Raw genomic sequence first — 17,733 nt, forward strand, 5'->3', positions numbered from 1 at the left:
AGTTGTTGAAAGCATCATCTTGGCGGAATTCGGTTTCGTCCGTCACGACTACCTCTTGTTGTTTCGACATCTCCTTAGCTTTTTGGGTGGGTTTTTGTTGATTTGTTTTTTTTTGTTTGGGAATGAATGTGACTAGCTTCTAGTGTCGTTTTCCCACAGACGGCGCCAATTGTTCCGAGTGTAATTTCGGAGCAATTATCGTTACCACCCGTGGCTTGTAGAATAATGTCTTGAGTTGAACCCTTCTTGCTTCTATCGTCCCTCTCGGCCTCTCCTGCGACAATGAACGAACTGAGGGCTTGGATTTGTGCCAAGCGTACTCACTCCGACGCTCAAGTCAGTAAACTTAAAGGATTAAGCTGTGTCACTTGGCTAGATATGTGTTGTAGAGAGATAAGGGAGATATTACCAGATGAATAGTGTATTTAGATTCAGTTGTGGGATCCTTTCCTCAAAGAAGGTTGAGGAGTATTTATAGGCTTTCACCTTTTGTCACGTAGTGGCCAAGTGGCCAAGTGGCTATCAGGTGGAAAGACTGTTCTACCCTCGGCCGATGGACCTATGGCAGGCCGTCCGAGGGCCTTGGATGTGAGTACGCGGATATGTGTCCCGGCTGGCAGGTTGTCAGGCCGAGACCCAGGTGACAGGCCGATGGGATGCATCGGCTAGGCTGTCTAAGTCGTTGACTTTGCTGTGGATATCTTTGACTTTGTTCAGTGTGTTGACCTGGTCGGCGGTGCAGAATATGCCCCATCAATATTCAATGAATATTGATGGCATAAAAACGGTAGCCTGCCTTACCCATTGATACAGACACTACAACGCCCACCACAATCACTCCACTTTCCCACATGTTCGGCGGGAGATGGTGGAGCTAGAAGGGGTCGCCCGCAGGAGGGAACCGATGGAGCGCCGCCGATGGTGCTGGCGGCGGTGCCAACGGGGAAGAAAGTGGTGTCATGGTGTTGGCTGTGGACCTGTGGTGGATGTGGGTGTTAATTGGTGAAAGGGGTGGAGAAATAGTGGGTGGAGTGACGTGGACTAATTAGTAAGGGTAAAATAGTCTTTTTAAGTTTTTTTTAAGATTTGGTATTAAGTTTGGATGAAAATAGGATTTTTGATATAAGTTTTGAAAAAAAATTATCTTAGGTATAAGATCTGAAAAATTGAGTTATTCTAGGTATAAGTTATCAAATTACCCTTAAAAATATTGTATTTTGAAGATTTCTTGCTTTGATTGATTTTTAACCCCATACCATCCAAACTGAAACAAACACAAAGTATGGGGTATCAAGTTCCAACCCGATACCACCCAAGTATGACTCCTGATTCCAAACCCATACCCACGCGCGAACCAAACGCCCCCTTAGGAGTGTTCACGGTTCGACTACCAAGCGAACCTGCTGAGACGGTTTTCCCGGTTCGGTTCACCGTCTAATTTTATTCAAGCACTCAGGTCCTTCGACGAGAGCGTGCAGCGAGGGGTGACACGGGTTGTTGAAGGATGGCTGAAAGGGGGCCACAATGAAGGCGGCGTTGCAGGAGCACCGCAGTGGATGTATGTTTTTAGATTTCGTGTTGTGGCTGAAGGATTCGGGAAGCACATATGAATCGAGATTGATTTGCTTTTGGTGTTTTCTTCTACTACTCACCCTATAAAATTAAACAGAAAACCAAAACCGAATCAGATTCTCTTTAAAAATATCGTTTAGGCATGTATACTCCCACTATTAAATAAAAAAACAATTAAAAATTGAAAAACAAAAAACTCCTTCTTACTTAGCGGTTAACATAAACCTTTCTTCCTCCTATATAAAACCCACTTCTTCCATATTTATTGTTTGGGTCTGATTCCTCATATATGGTTCACGCTATGAATATCGGTCCAACCAGGCGGCAGAAGGCAGCAGCCCATAGGTCACGGATAGCAGACTAAGGGGAGCTAAGTGAAAGCCCATAAAATGGAAGCACGACAGCCTTGGAGAGCAAGCAAGCTAGACCCTCCTAAGGTTTAGTCTTATATAAGTCGAAAGAAGGCAAAGGAATATTCATTCATAATACATGCAATCACATAGCAACCTTAACACTAGTGCTGAGTCCTCACAGCGGGCTTATAGAATTAGGTGCATGAGACCGGCCCATAAGCAAGTGAGGTTCTATCCTAAAACCAATTGGTGATAGGAGGAGCAGCCCACTAACTTATAAGCTAGCCTTTTCACTATTATTCTACCGATGTGGGACAATTCCCCTCACACACATATGGGAAAAGACCCCAACAACTAGCAATATTGTCGTCTAAGTCATCTTGTACTCATGACCTCATAATTATAATTGGTTAGTGGAATACTTAAAAGAATACCGTTTCCTTCCCGCGGTCGTTTCCCACATTGGGTTTTTCGCGTCACCAAATCTCTTATGTCAAATCTCTTATTTACGTTCTTTATTATTCGCATAACAATCATACAAACGCATACATAATCTTTCGTCCATACAATATCATATGATTATCAATATTAGGACAAGAATACACCATGTCGGGGAATAAACAAGTCATCCAAGGAACCACACCAAAATCTGAGGGACGTCAGTCGCCACCGATGTCACCAAGTTCACCACCAGCATTAGGGGTGAAAACTTCGGTGTCAAGACCCCCACCAAAAGCCAATCTTCCACCTAAGACCAGTCAGCCACCTCCAAAGGTGTAACACCCCCTTTTTACCCGGCCAAGGCAATGGGCGGATGTTACCATCTCGGTTTCCCGAGGCGGTAATCGGAGTTGCAATTAACAAACAATTAAATAAATAACAAGTTTAGTGATTTACAAATGATTTAATTAATGAAAGATAAATGTGAACTAGACATGATACACTTGTATACCATCTAAGTTATCTATCTATGCCACTCGACTCCAAGTCCGATGCTCGTCCTGTTTCCCGCGTGATGACATCAAATCAACCTGTACTTATCACGCTCCTCATATGATTGGAAATATCAAATGGATCGACACAGGCCATGCAACACCCCTATACACCAAGGTGCCTTACCAAGACCACCTAATGCATGGAAGTGCTACCATCTCGGTTACCCAAGGCAATGTATATCAAAAGGACCATAAAAGAACGTACTTTATTAAATAAGTTTAGTGCGATACATAACCAAAACCAAAACTGTCAAATGAAATACAACTGTTCCAAAATACCAAAACTAACTAAATAAAGTATAAAGTTCAACGACACAACGGAAGACTCTAAGTGACACGTGGTGACTCAATCCCAGCTATCCCAAGCGCATCCATCTCATACCTGCTCAAGAACTGCTCACCATCCCCGAATAGATCACCAAAGTTTTTAAAACAATTAAACGGGGTATATTACTGGTTATATTACACAATATAAGATAAAGCAATATCAACAATACATACAATCATCCAACACCGTCACATCACCAATCACCTGACTAGCCTGAAGATCTAGTCTTGCCAGATTACGGCCGCAACCAGTAATCCACACCGCCAGTGGGGGACCGCAACCATTCCCACCTAAGCCCCGCTCATCAATACCGAGCGCAAACCCATATTCCTTAATGTGCACATCCCCTCTTGTGGCGGGTTCCACAAGGAGCGAATCAAGGGCGTGAAGCCACTCCCGGAAGTGACTCTACTCAGCCGAGGGCGCACCTCGCGAACCACAGACAAACACAACCAACCAACTATACATCAACAATTACCAATTACCAATTCCAATACGATATAGATCAACAACATTAAACAACCATCAACAATCAACCAACCATCTAATACAATGTAACCAATAACTGAGTACAGAAACCCTACTTGGAATAGCAATCACCAAGATCGTCACAATCAGCTAATCAGAAACGTTCCTCTACGAAATCACCTCCTATCAATCACACAATCATACAATTACCATCTAACAATCACAATACTCCCAAAACCCCCAAAATACCCAATTGGGGTTTCAACCAAAATCAATACAACAACATAAAAATCATACTAGGATCTTACCCACAATGCGACAGTCTCAACGGCGTAAAGAACTTAGAAATCCGACGACACAAGCCTTGGGATTTGATAGCAATGCGAAAGAGAGAAGCAACGTAACTTGTTTTAATCTTTGTGAAAGTTAAAGTACTAAAGTAGGGTAAAAAGTGAAAAGAACTGGCGGATTAAGTTTATATATCTTTCTCACATTCCTAACAAAACCCGTCAAAAACAACCCGTAAAACTGACTTACTTGATCGAGTAAGTCACTTACTCGATCGAGTGACACCTACTCGATTGAGTACCCATCAGCAGTACACTGTTTTGCACGCACAAACTCACTTACTCAATAGAGTATCCAACAGTACAGAAAACCGTAGTATTACAGACTTTTCTCCTTAAAAATGAATTTCGTCCCCGAAGTTCAAACCCATACTCAAAGACAAATATACTAACTCAACCACGACACAACCACGCAACAAAAACTCAAAAAAAAAACCCTCAACCACAACTCATACCGACTCAAAACAACCACTAACTGTACTAAAACCAACATAAAACTATACCAAAACCTTATGCGATCATCTCCTACCCCCTAAAAGAAACATGGTTACGTCCCCGTAACCACACATACCTGATCAAAAAGAGACGAATACCGTTCCCTCATAGCCTCTTCCGCCTCCCAAGTAGCTTCCTCAACCTCGTGATTAGACCATAAAACCCTGAGTAACACCGTTTCCCCGGACCTAGGTTTACGAACCTTGCAATCAAGAATCTGTTTTGGCACCTCAAGATAAGACAAGGATTCATCCAACTCGATGTTCTTCACCTCTAACACATGGGAAGGATCACTCACATACTTCCGTAACTGAGACACATGGAACACATTATGCACACGATCCAACGCTGTTGGTAAAGCTAACTGGTAAGCAACCTCTCCCACACGATCCAAAATATCATATGGTCCAATGAACTTCTAGCTTAGCTTCCCTTTCTTACCAAACCGCATAACCCCACGCATATGTGATACCTTCAAAAGAACCTTATCCCCAACTTGAAACTCGATGTCACGACGATGTAAGTCCACATAACCCTTTTGTCGATCCTGGGCCGCTTTCATCTTTTGCCGAATCACTTTCACTTGGTCTATCATCTCCTGTACCATATATGGTCCTAAAACCACTGCCTCAGCTCGATCATCCCAGCAAATCGGACTCCTACACCTCCTCCCATACAAAGCCTCAAACGATGCCATCCTAATACTCGTATAGTAGCTGTTGTTGTAAGAAAACTCGATCAAATCCAACCTATCTTCCCAACCAATGTTGTCAGGATCGGGATCCTACTTTGGATCGAAGAGGGTGGTAGGATTGGATCGCAGGATCGAATCGTAGGATCGTAAGATCCTACAAATAGCTTGGATAAACAACTTTATATACAATTTGGTATAATTTGTGATGTATAATGTTAAAAGTTTATTTAATGACATCATATCAATATATTACATATACCTTTAATTTAGAGTTGTAAGCATAGAATAACAATCAACTCACAAATTTGGAACACAAAAAGCATTTTACGATCCTAAACGATCCTACCATCGATCCTACGCGATCCTGTACGATCCTATGTGATCATGATAGATCCTGTACCGATCCTATCACCAAGACGATTCTACGACGATTTGAATCGTTTTCCACTTTCTGGATCGTAGGATCGTAGGATCGTACGATCCTACGATCCGAATCGCGATTTTAACAACAATTTTCCCAACTACCACCAAACTCCATCACACAAGCTTTCAACATATCCTCCAAAGTCTTGATAGTTTGCTCTGTCTGTCCATCTGTTGCAGGATGAAAAGCAGTACTCATCTTCAAGGTAGTTCCCATCATCTTCTGCAACTCTTGCTAAAACTGAGAAATAAATCTCGCATCCCGATCTGACACAATGTCCTTTGGGACTCCATGTAACCTCACTACATGCTTCTTGTACCCATTAGCCAACTGAATCTTACTCCATGCATCTTTCATTGGAATAAAGTGAGCTAACTTAGTCAAACGGTCAACTATCACCCATATCATGTTATTACCCTTGTGACACCCTGCGATAATGTGGAAAATATAACTAATAAATTTAAGCGGAAATTATAAAATTTTAAAAACTTCTTATTATTAGTTAAAGTCTAACATGCGGGAGTCACTATCAAAATGAAATGAGTGCAATGATAAGTAAAGTTAGGTTATTACAAACCAAGTCTAGCAAAATAGGGGCAAAAAATATCCCACGAGTAACAAGTCTAAAGGTGAGTCTAAGCATAACGATAGTTTTTGTTGTTTTAAAGATGGTCCATAGGTTTGTTTTGGCCCAATAACAAAGACACTTGTTTTGTGACTCGGTTTTGCACTAAAAAGACTCACACTAAGACTTTTAAGGCATTCCGGGTCCAAATAACACCAAATTAATTTTTATGAAACGAAACACGATTTTGAAATTATAAAACCAAATAAATAATGTACCAATTAAAATCGAGTATTATTAAATTAGCGATTTTAATAAATTACCCATTAGGTTAAATTCGCGGGTGTTACAACCCTGCTGGCTCCTCGGTAAACCCACTATAAAATCCATGGAGATAAACTCCCATTTCCACTCAGGTACCTCAAGAGACTGAATCTTACCTTGTGGTCTTCACTGCTCTCCCTTAACCTTCTGACATGTCAAACACCTAGCCACAAACTCAGCTGTTTCCTTTTTCATTCCAGGCCGCCAGAAAGTTTTTTTCAAATCTCTATACAGCTTGTCACCACCCAGATGTACTGAGTATGGTGTGCAATGAGCCTTTGTCATGATTATCTTTTTTAACTCCTCATCTCTAGGCATACACCATCTCCCATCAAACCGAATACTCCCATCAGAATGAATAGAGAACCGAGACACTGTCCCTTTCTCTACTCCAGCTCTCCACTCCTGAATCTTAGAATCAAGAGCCTGCTTCATGCGAATATCATCATAAAGATCCGGTTTCACTGTCAAGTCTCCTCTAGCATCCCCTTTTTGTATCACATGCATCCCCATATTACCCACCTCATCTCTCAACCTCATTAAAGACATAACTGTGCATAGAGAATGCACACTCTTCCTGCTCAAACCATCAGCAACCACGTTTGCTTTCCCTTCATGGTATATGATATCCATGTCGTAGTCCACTATAAGCTCCATCCACCTCCTCTGTCTCATGTTCAGCTCCTTTTGAGTAAAGATGTACTTTAAACTCTTGTGATATGAAAACACCTTAAAGGTCGCCCCAATAAAGATAGTGCCTCCAAATATTGAGAGCTAACACAACTGCACCCAACTCTAGATCATGTGTCGGATAATCCTCTTCATAAGGCTTCAATTGCCTAGAAGCATAGTCAATGACTTTCCCGTTCTGCATCAACACACAACCCAACCCGTTCTTTGAAGCATCTGTATACACCTCAAAGTTCTCACACCCTTTAGGTAGAGCTAAGACTGGAGTTGTGGTCAAACGCTCCATTAATGTTTGGAACGCCGCCTCACAACTTTCATAGGTCTGGCGATCTTTGAAAAGTCTTTCACTAACTGACGATAGTACCCTGCCAAACCCAAGAAACTCATGATCTCTGCCACATTCTTCGGTGCTTTCCACTTAGACACTTCCTCTATCTTTGTAGGATTCACAGATACACCCTCTTTAGAAATCACATGCCTCATAAAGGCAACCTCCTCGAGCCAAAACTCACACTTCGACAACTTTGCATACAGCTGATTATCGCGCAAAGTTTGCAACACCAACCTCAAGTGCTCCTCATGATCCTCCTTAGTCTTGGAGTAGACTAAGATATCATCTATGAACAACACCACAAACTGATCCAAAAACTGACTGAAGACCCGGTTTATCAAATCCATAAACACCACCGGTGCATTAGACAACCCAAACGGCATCACCACATACTCATAGTGACCATACCTCGATCAAAAAGCTGTCTTTGGTATGTCTTCATACCAAATCCTCACCTGATGGTAACCTGATCTCAAATCAATCTTTAAAAAGACTCCTACCCCACTCAGCTGGTCAAACAAATCATCTATCCTTGGCAAAGGATACTTGTTCTTCACTATAACACCGTTCAGCTCCCTGTAGTCGATACACAACCTCCAGCTCCCATATTTCTTCTTCACAAACAGAACTGGTGCTCCCTACGGCGATACACTAGGTCTAATGTATCCCTTATCTATCAAATTATCCAACTGCTTCTTCAGCTCTGCTAACTCTTTAGGACCCATGCAATACGGGGCCTTAGAGAATGGTCCCGTCCCTAGTTTCAACTCCACACTGAAATCTATATCCCTCTTCGGTGGTAAACCTGGTATCTCCTCCGGAAAAACATCTGGAAACTCTCTCACCACTAGTATCTCATCAGCTGTTGGCCTAATCATACTATGATCTTTCACATGGCATAGAATCAAAGGACACCCCTTCCTCAGATAAGACTTTAAGGTCACCGTTGCAATCACTTTGACTTTAGGTTTGACAACAAACGCACGATAATACACAATAACTCCCTTAGGACCTCTCAAAGAAACTCTCTTTTGGTGAAAATCTATTCTAGCCTTGTACTTACCCAACCAATTCATACCAACTATCATCTCAAAACCGTCGATAGGAAATTTTAACAAATCTACTGGAAGATCAACCTGCCCAACTATCATAAATACACCCTTATACAACCTCCCACAAGACACTGACTCACCTGACGGTATAAAAACCTCATCTTTTACAGACTCAAACTCTCTCAAACCCAAAAGCTTAGCATGACCCGACGATACAAAAGAGTGTTACGCCCCCGAATCAAACAAACCAAAGGTAGAAACATTATTAACAAGAAAGGTACCAGTGATCACGTGTGCATCATCCTCAGCAACTTTATTGTCCATCATGAATAACTTGCCACTGGTCTTTTGCCCACCTCCTTGAACTGTACAAGCTAAAGTAGATGGCTCGGCAGCTGACCCCCGGTGGTTGTTAGCTTCCGGTTTCTGATAAGCATTACCACCATTGCGGTTGGATCCACCGTTGTTGTTACCATGCCCTCCTTGATTATTCCATGACCCAGTCGGTCGGTTACTCGCATAACTCTTAGTCGGACCCTGCGAAAAGCTCCCCTGTGATGGCCTATGAAAACCTCTTCCCCCGGCACTAGTACACCCATGCCTCTTGTGGCTCATACCGCCACAGTTGAAACAAGAGATACTCCAGCTGCTACTACTACCACCATGACCACGCCCATAAGAAGCTCCACCACTAAAATCCGATCCCGATGAGTAAGCCCTCGCCTGGTTATGATTACCCCTCTTATAACTAGACTGACCACATCCCTCGCTCTCAGCCTTCCTCTTTTCAGGACCTCTCTCCTTGTTCTCTTTAGCCATTTTGACCAACCTCTCATCTCTCCCTGCCCTCTCATAAACCTCCTTAACATCTGTAAGGACCCCTAACCGGTAACTTCTTCATGATCTGATAGGTCAACTCCTTCTCGAATCTCAATGTTAAGTTCTCCTGACTCAGCCCCATGTCCTCTGCATATCTGGATTTCTCATTAAACATGTGGTAATACTCAGCCACAATCATATCCGAAGTCATCTTGAACGAATCAAACTACTCCCTCAGCTTACTATGAACATGCTCCGACACAAACTCTCTACGCATAGCTCTCTTAAACTCAACTCATGGTATAGCTAACTTGCCCTGCTTCAGATAGAGATCTAGGGCACTCTCCCTTAACTTGTCCCACCACTCTCCCGCAGCATCTCTCAAGTAGAACGCAACTTGTTCCACTTTGAAGTCCTCGGAACAATGAACCACATTCAAGATGTTCTCCATCTCCCTATGCCAATTGTCGAGCAACATTGGCGCACCAGTACCCATGTATTCCTTTGGGTTGAAGCGGGATATCGTAGTGATCACCTAGGCAAAGTCTACCCTAACATCTTTGTCTTTCCCAAATCTCTTTAGGGCCTCAGTAAGCGCCTTTTGATGCTCAAGCATCTTGGCGATATCATCCACAGTCATCTCTTGTGCCCTAGCATACATAGCAGATCTCTTTGGCGGCATATCTTTGAGCTATAAGAGAAGAGACAAACGTAAGCACATAGCCTACGGCTCAAAGCATATACGACCTGTACAACACTTACTCGATCGAGTAACATAACCACTCGATCGAGTACCTTAACTCCAAAACCTGACCAGAACGTACACAAAAACCCACTCGATCGAGTCACTTACGTACTCAATTGAGTAGCCCCTACTCGATCGAGTACTCCTCCTACTCGATCGAGTTGCACAAAATAGCAGCCACAGTTCAACTTTACCAAAAACCCACTCAATCGAGCTGTGCCTACTCGATCGAGTCCACCCTACTCGATCGAGTCATGTCGAATTTTCTATCTACCCGCATGCTTTAAATTACTAACTTTTTGCAACAAAATATATATACGTATACATCAAACGCAAACATCCTATTCACATGTTACTATAATGCCACATTATAAACCAACTATCATGCAACATGCTTATTCACAAGACTTTATCATATATATCCACTTCATCTTCTTCCACCACATTCCCTATTCCACCACAATCATTCATCCAACATTTTCATATGACCTATTCATCCAACATATACAACTGAACATTAGTAAATACATAGTGATCCCATGACACCCGATAGTGACCGGTTTAAAGTTGTAGGGCAAGTTCGCGACTTTAGGACGTCTCCCAAGTCTTTGCATTAGCTCCTAATAACTCCTACCCAGGTTCATTTTAGTTTGACTCCCTAGGTTCATTAGGTTCATTAGTTACAGGTTCCAAAATCGTCGCTCTGATACCACTTTGTAACACCCCCATATACCAAGGTGCCTTACCAAGACCACCTAATGCATGGAAGTGCTACCATCTCGGTTACCCAAGGCAATGTATATCAAAAGGACCATAAAAGAACGTACTTTATTAAATAAGTTTAGTGCGATACATAACCAAAACCAAAACTGTCAAATGAAATACAACTGTTCCAAAATACCAAAACTAACTAAATAAAGTATAAAGTTCAACGACACAGCGGAAGACTCTAAGTGACACGTGGTATCCCATCTATCCCAAGCGCATCCATCTCATACCTGCTCAAGAACTGCTCACCATCCCCGAATAGATCATCACAGTTTTTAAAACAATTAAACGGGGTCTATTACTGGTTATATTACACAATATAAGATAAAGCAATATCAACAATACATACAATCATCCAACACCGTCACATCACCAATCACCTGACTAGCCTGAAGATCTAGTCTTGCCAGATTACAGCCGCAACCAGTAATCCACACCGCCAGTGGGGGACCGCAACCATTCCCACCTAAGCCCCGCTCATCAATACCGAGCGCAAACCCATATTCCTTAATGTGCACATCCCCTCTTGTGGCGGATTCCACAAGGGGCGAATCAAGGGTGTGAAGCCACTCCCGCAAGTGACTCTACTCAGCCGAGGGCGCACCTCGCGAACCACAGACAAACACAACCAACCAACTATACATCAACAATTACCAATTACCACTTCCAATACGATATAAATCAACAACGTTAAATAACCATTAACAATCAACCAACCATCTAATACAATGTAACCAATAACTGAGTAGGGAAACCCTACATGAAAAAGTAATCACCAAGATCATTACAATCAGCTATCAGAAACGTTCCTCTACGAAATCACCTCCTATCAATCACACAATCATACAATTACCATCTAACAATCACAATACTCCCAAAACCCCCAAAATACCCAATTAGGGTTTCAAGGAAAATCAATGAAACGACATAAAAATCATACTAGGATCTTACCCATAATGCGACAGTCTCAAAGGCGTAAAGAACTTAGAAATCTGATGACACAAGCCTTGGGATTTGATAGCAATGCAAAAAGAGAGAAGCAACGTAACTTGTTTTAATCTTTGTGAAAGTTAAAGTAGGGTAAAACGTGAAAAGAACTGACAGATTAAGTTTATATATCTTTCTCGCATTGCTAACAAAACCCGTAAAAAACAACCCGTAAAACCTAATCGATCGAGTGCCCCCTACTCGATCGAGTCACACCTAATCGATCGAGTACCCATCAGCAGTACACTGTTTTGCACCCACAAACTCACTTACTCGCCAGAGTAAGCATTACTCTATAGAGTACCCAATAGTACAGAAAACCGTAGTATTACAGACCACCCTAGAAATAGGTGGCAATTTACATAGACACGCACACGTCAGTTTCAATAAATGAATATAAGACACAACATGATAGATAAATATGCAACACGTCCATGATATGAATAAGACATTATTATACAATCACCACGCTGGTACCGGTATACGTCCAGACGTACACATACCTCCGATATTAGGGACACGCCCACGACATCACACCTCACAAATAGGTACTAAGAACACGTCCGGGGTACCGGGCCCGAGAATGACTCAGATCCCCTGTCAGATGTCATGCCTCAACCACACGATTCTCTCCATACTCAAATCATTAATGTGCACACCCCTCTTAGAGTGGGAAGCTCCAAGAGGCGACTTAAGTGTAAGACGGTCTCCCAACCGTCTTACGTCTCTTCAACAACAACAACCATATCCCCAACATATACAACAACAACAATGATATAATATGCAACACAACACATCAAAGTAAGACTAATTATGGAATACACTCTCCAACATGCCATAGACATCTATCTCTCCATTTATCCCGACTCCTTGAGTCATCATAAACCAATATCATGTTATAATGCATTTCCGACAACTTAAGAGACTCACTAAGATACTCAAACATTACCATGTGATGTAATACGATTCGTAAGATACAAATGATGTAAAAGACACACAAGCATGCATACACATTATTGAATTCGAGTAGGATAACCTACTTTTAGCATATCTTCATAAGCTACTCGAATTCGACCCGATTCCGTCTCATGAGACTGTCTCATCCTATACAAACCACACAATACTATCACAAATATATCCTACATTATTGTACACTATAAAATCCCTTATTATGACCCATTAATTACCCATATTACATACACTAATTACTAATTAATTACCCAAAACAAAACCTCCAAAAGTCAGGCTTCAAGCTAAATAGAGAATGGTAGATCTTAACTTACCAAGGTGGAAGAAAAGAGTAAAGAGGGTGAACAATCGACTAAACAAATCTTTAATCCCATTAGGAGGCATTTAGGAAGGTTTTAGAGAGAACAGAGAGGATTTGGAGTGAGAAGGAAAAAGGGCGAAATGATTTGAATAAGATAAGTGAGATCCTGAAATTGGTGTCTATCGAGTGTTGTTCAGTGACACTCGATTGAATGCCGAGTCCAATCGGTAGAGTGCCACTCACTCGGTCGAGTGCTCGCCCACCCAACGAGTGTCGGCCACTCGATCAAGTAAATCCTCAACTCGGTCCACTGCAACCCCACTAGGTCTAATCTAGGTCACACTTGGTATAGTATACGGTCATCCCTTGCTTCCGAGTAGTTCCCCACCAGTCTTGAGGTCTCCTCACACATCCCAAGGTACTTTTGCGGGTCCCAAAGAATCCGGGTATTACAATCTTCCCCCCTTAAAATGAATTTCGTCCTCGACGTTCGCCTCACTCCCTCATTCCCACTGATCTCTCAAGTCTCTTTATCTGTCTTGTTATCGATTTCAAGTCTTCTCTCTTTCCAAGCCCTTACCATATTCACTCTCTTACACATAAACACTTCTCAACTCAAGGTTCCCTCGACATTATCGCTCTCATAACGCTTGGTTTCTTTCTTTAACTTCCCGGTTGTTACATTTGATGAGTCGTAATTATATACATATTTATGTCTCTCCTTAGTTACTTTTGAGATGGTTTCGTGCTTATATATATCATTTATATGCCGTTATTTCTAGAATGTCGATACTTCCACCTTTTGGTATTTTAATGCATATTGGATGCATTCGAGGAATAACTGGTTGATAATGAGCACCGCGGAGTCGGCAAGACGGAGTATGTAATACCCGTAATTTTATAAGGTTTAATTAACATTTTATATTTTATTTTATATTTTAGTATGAGTCGGGATTAATAAGTGAGACGGTTTAGAAAAGAAAAAAAAACAATCAAACATAACTCGGTTGGGCCGTGTCATTATGAGGGCCAAATACCCATTTGTATATACACTCTAAAAATTAGACCAATTTACCTTATTTTCACTATCAAACACAAACACAAGATAAAATAAAATAGGTAACAGGAAGTAGTCAGACGTGAGAACGACGAAGCAACGCAAGGGAGAAGGGGGTTTTTGATCGGATTGGTGAGACAATTTCTTAGCTTATTTTCATCCTAAATCGTAAGTAAGATTATCCTAGCCTCTTTAATTCGAGTATTATCTTAATTAGTGTAGTGTTTATGTCAATTTGTTTAACTCTAGAAATTAATTTGGGGGTTTCGATTATACTTTGTTGAGACGGTTTTATAAGTATGGATTGACCATTGATTGGGGTTTGGTTAGCCTAGATTATATTAGGATGAGTTGTATTCAATTGTTATACCATCTTATACCTCGTCTTGAGACCGTCTTATACATGAATTGTAGGTGGTCTTGTGTAGTGGGGTTATGTGTTTGGGCGAATTGATAAACATAGAAAATTCAGAGGCGTCTAATTAGGACCGTCTGTAAGTATTTAACACGTCTAATAAGCCGGTAACTTCCATCTGTTCCTTTTCTTTATTCACACCGTTGGAGCATGAAGTCCTAGCTACTTTTGTTGGTGATTTTCAGCAAGTCAATATTTTAAGTTTTAAAAAAAAATTGGTAGTCACAAAAGGAACGTGATGATCATTAATCCCCACATGAGCTAGAGACAATTCGATGGTTATGACCATTTACTAGCCCATTAAATCCGTTGTATTAACTTGCTCCACGTCCGAGCATTAATCCGCCCTTTTAAGTTTTGTAATTTAGTTAGCTTCTATATATTTAGCTAACTAGTAATTGAATGTAACTTATTTTATTTAGGTGACGGCTTTGTCGAGGAGCCATTTTAGCATTTGTTAGCTGAGCTTGGATATTTGCTAAAGGTAGGCTAGCTACTCAACATATACTTACCGGGTTTTATTGTGTGCTTAGCTGCAGTAATTGCTTGTTAGTTATCTTCATTGTTGTACAAGCTGCGTATGTGTGGGAAATTTATTGGTTGTGGATATATTTGTTTGGCATGGTTGTTTAATTCATTGGCAATTTTATCATTTTGTTTACGGCATTGGTTTGTTAATGTATACATATAATGGAACTTGGTATTGTGGCAAAGACTTTGTTTATTTGGTATATATATTATTATCATGGTATGAGTTTCAAGAGCATTGTCATTGGCACTGGTACTGTTTTGGTATCGGGTTTGCGAGTTGGTTGTGATTTATATAGGCTAGGCACGGGGATCTGGAAGAGTCGTGGACCTTGGACGTATAGGATAAACAGGGAAGGGTGTGAGGAGTTAGCCCTGGACCTGGCATGGCTAGTCCACTTGGTGTGGTTGAGCTTGGACTGAAAGCCTTGGCAACAGACCACTTGTGACATATATTTGAGACAATGCACAATGACTCGCCATTTACTCATCGTTATTTCCTATTGTTCACATATTGTTCCTTTTATTTATTATAGATCATGAGTTGACTTGTTTTGGGTGTTGTGTTTTATATTTATGTTTCCGTTATGGAAACAGATTAATGCATGTATATTAGTGTTGCTAGATGAATGCTTGGGATGAGACGAGTGCGCTGGAATCGTGTCATCACCTAATTTTCGACTTAAACATTTATTACTACTAGACTCATTATTTGGTTTGTAATTTAATTAATTAAACTAGTTCTTTATTCATTGGCATGTTTAGGCTGCGTTTATTGTAAGTCCAATGCGGACAAGTAATTGTTTTTACCGTTCGCTAAATTTATTTTAAATTACATTTGGTTCGTAAATCTGTACTATTTACCTCAGGTAACTGAAATGGTAACACCATCATTTATCTGAGATGACTTATTAAGTCTCTCGGGTAAGCGAGGGTGTTACAAAGTGGTATCAGAGCGACGGTCCTAGGGCATAAAACAAATGAATAAAAGGAACCTAGGATGTGTCTAAATAAAATGAACACCGGGTAGAAACTATTAGGAGCCCCCTTAGCTCGTATTAGGGAGACGTCTTTGACTTGGGTTATGGCCCTTCTAGTTTTGAACCGGGCACCTCGGCAGGAGTAAAGAGAGTGGGTAGTTAGAGTGGATGCTTTTATGTATTATTTTGTATGCTTATGTAACTAACGAAAGTTGCAGGTATAATATGATAAAATTTGGCCTTAATGGCAAAAAGGTAAGTACCCGTGGAGGGTGTAGAACCGTAAGGTTCATAGAAATTAATTTAAAGTGCCCAACACCAAGTTTCCATAAAATATGCCAAATAAAAGGAGAAAATCATACTGCATTTACATTATAACATGTGTGGTGATTAATGTTTGCTTAATTAACATGTTAGTGTGTAAGTGAGCGTGTGAATTCTTCAAAGCACCATATTGTGAATATAACATGCGGAATGTGTGCCCCTAAGCCAAGTACTAAGTTTAGTGTATAATAAAGTGAATGTTAGAGTAGGTAAAAGTAATTGAGGACTGAAATTTGTGCTCTTAAGAGGGCTGATTTCTACATTATTTACCTCAGTTCGGGGTGAAATAAACCCAACTGAGTAGTTTATTGTTGATGCATGGATGTATTCTTCTCATTTATACTTATTCTTCAATTAATAGTAGTATATACATAATATATCAGCTCCAATGCGTAAATGCTTATTCCTCATCTCATAAATCTTATATATTCTTAATAGAATTTCATGTTGCCTCCAAGGAAATCTATCCTTACTACAATGTCCCAAGAAGAGATATAACGACTGATCGCTACAAATGAAGCCTTGACTACTGCGTTGAAGGCTAAAAGTTCGACTCAAGATCCTGCAAAAATGAGTGCCACTATTGCAAGGCACAATCCAACAAAGTATGATGGCATGGGTGAACCATCATTACTAGGAGACTGGTGTAGTGAGTTTGACAACATATTCGAGCTAATGAGTTGTCCGACGGAGATGCAAGTGGATCAAGATGCGTTCTACTTGAAAGGAAAAACTAGGCTGTGGTGGACTCGTAGTAAGGCGGCCATAAGAGAAGCTGCTGCTAATAATAACAGTCCGTATGTGAAGTGGAAATGAGTTAAGAAGATTCCGCGGGCTACATTTGTTCCCGAACATATCAGGAGTAAGATGAGGGCAGATTTCAATTCTTTCAAGATGACAGATGACATGACAATAGAGACTTATCATAGTCGGTTTATGGAGCTGTCAGAGTATGTATCGGACCTGAATTTCAATGAAGAGATGCTCGCGATGAGTTTCGAGAAGGGATTGACTGTGAGCATAAAGAAGAGGCTATTAGCTGGTGAGACAACCACTATGGAAGAGGTTTACCAGCGAGATGGTCATGCGGAGAGGATAAAAGATATGATAAAAGAAGAGAAGAAGGTAAAGGGGGAGAAAAGGAAGGCTAAGACGGTTAGTGAAGGAGTAGGTGGGAGTAAGAAGCAGAACCAGTTCCGATC

This window comes from Silene latifolia, chromosome 11 (genome assembly GCF_048544455.1).
Source record: "Silene latifolia isolate original U9 population chromosome 11, ASM4854445v1, whole genome shotgun sequence".
In the NCBI taxonomy this organism is placed as follows: Eukaryota; Viridiplantae; Streptophyta; class Magnoliopsida; order Caryophyllales; family Caryophyllaceae; genus Silene; species Silene latifolia.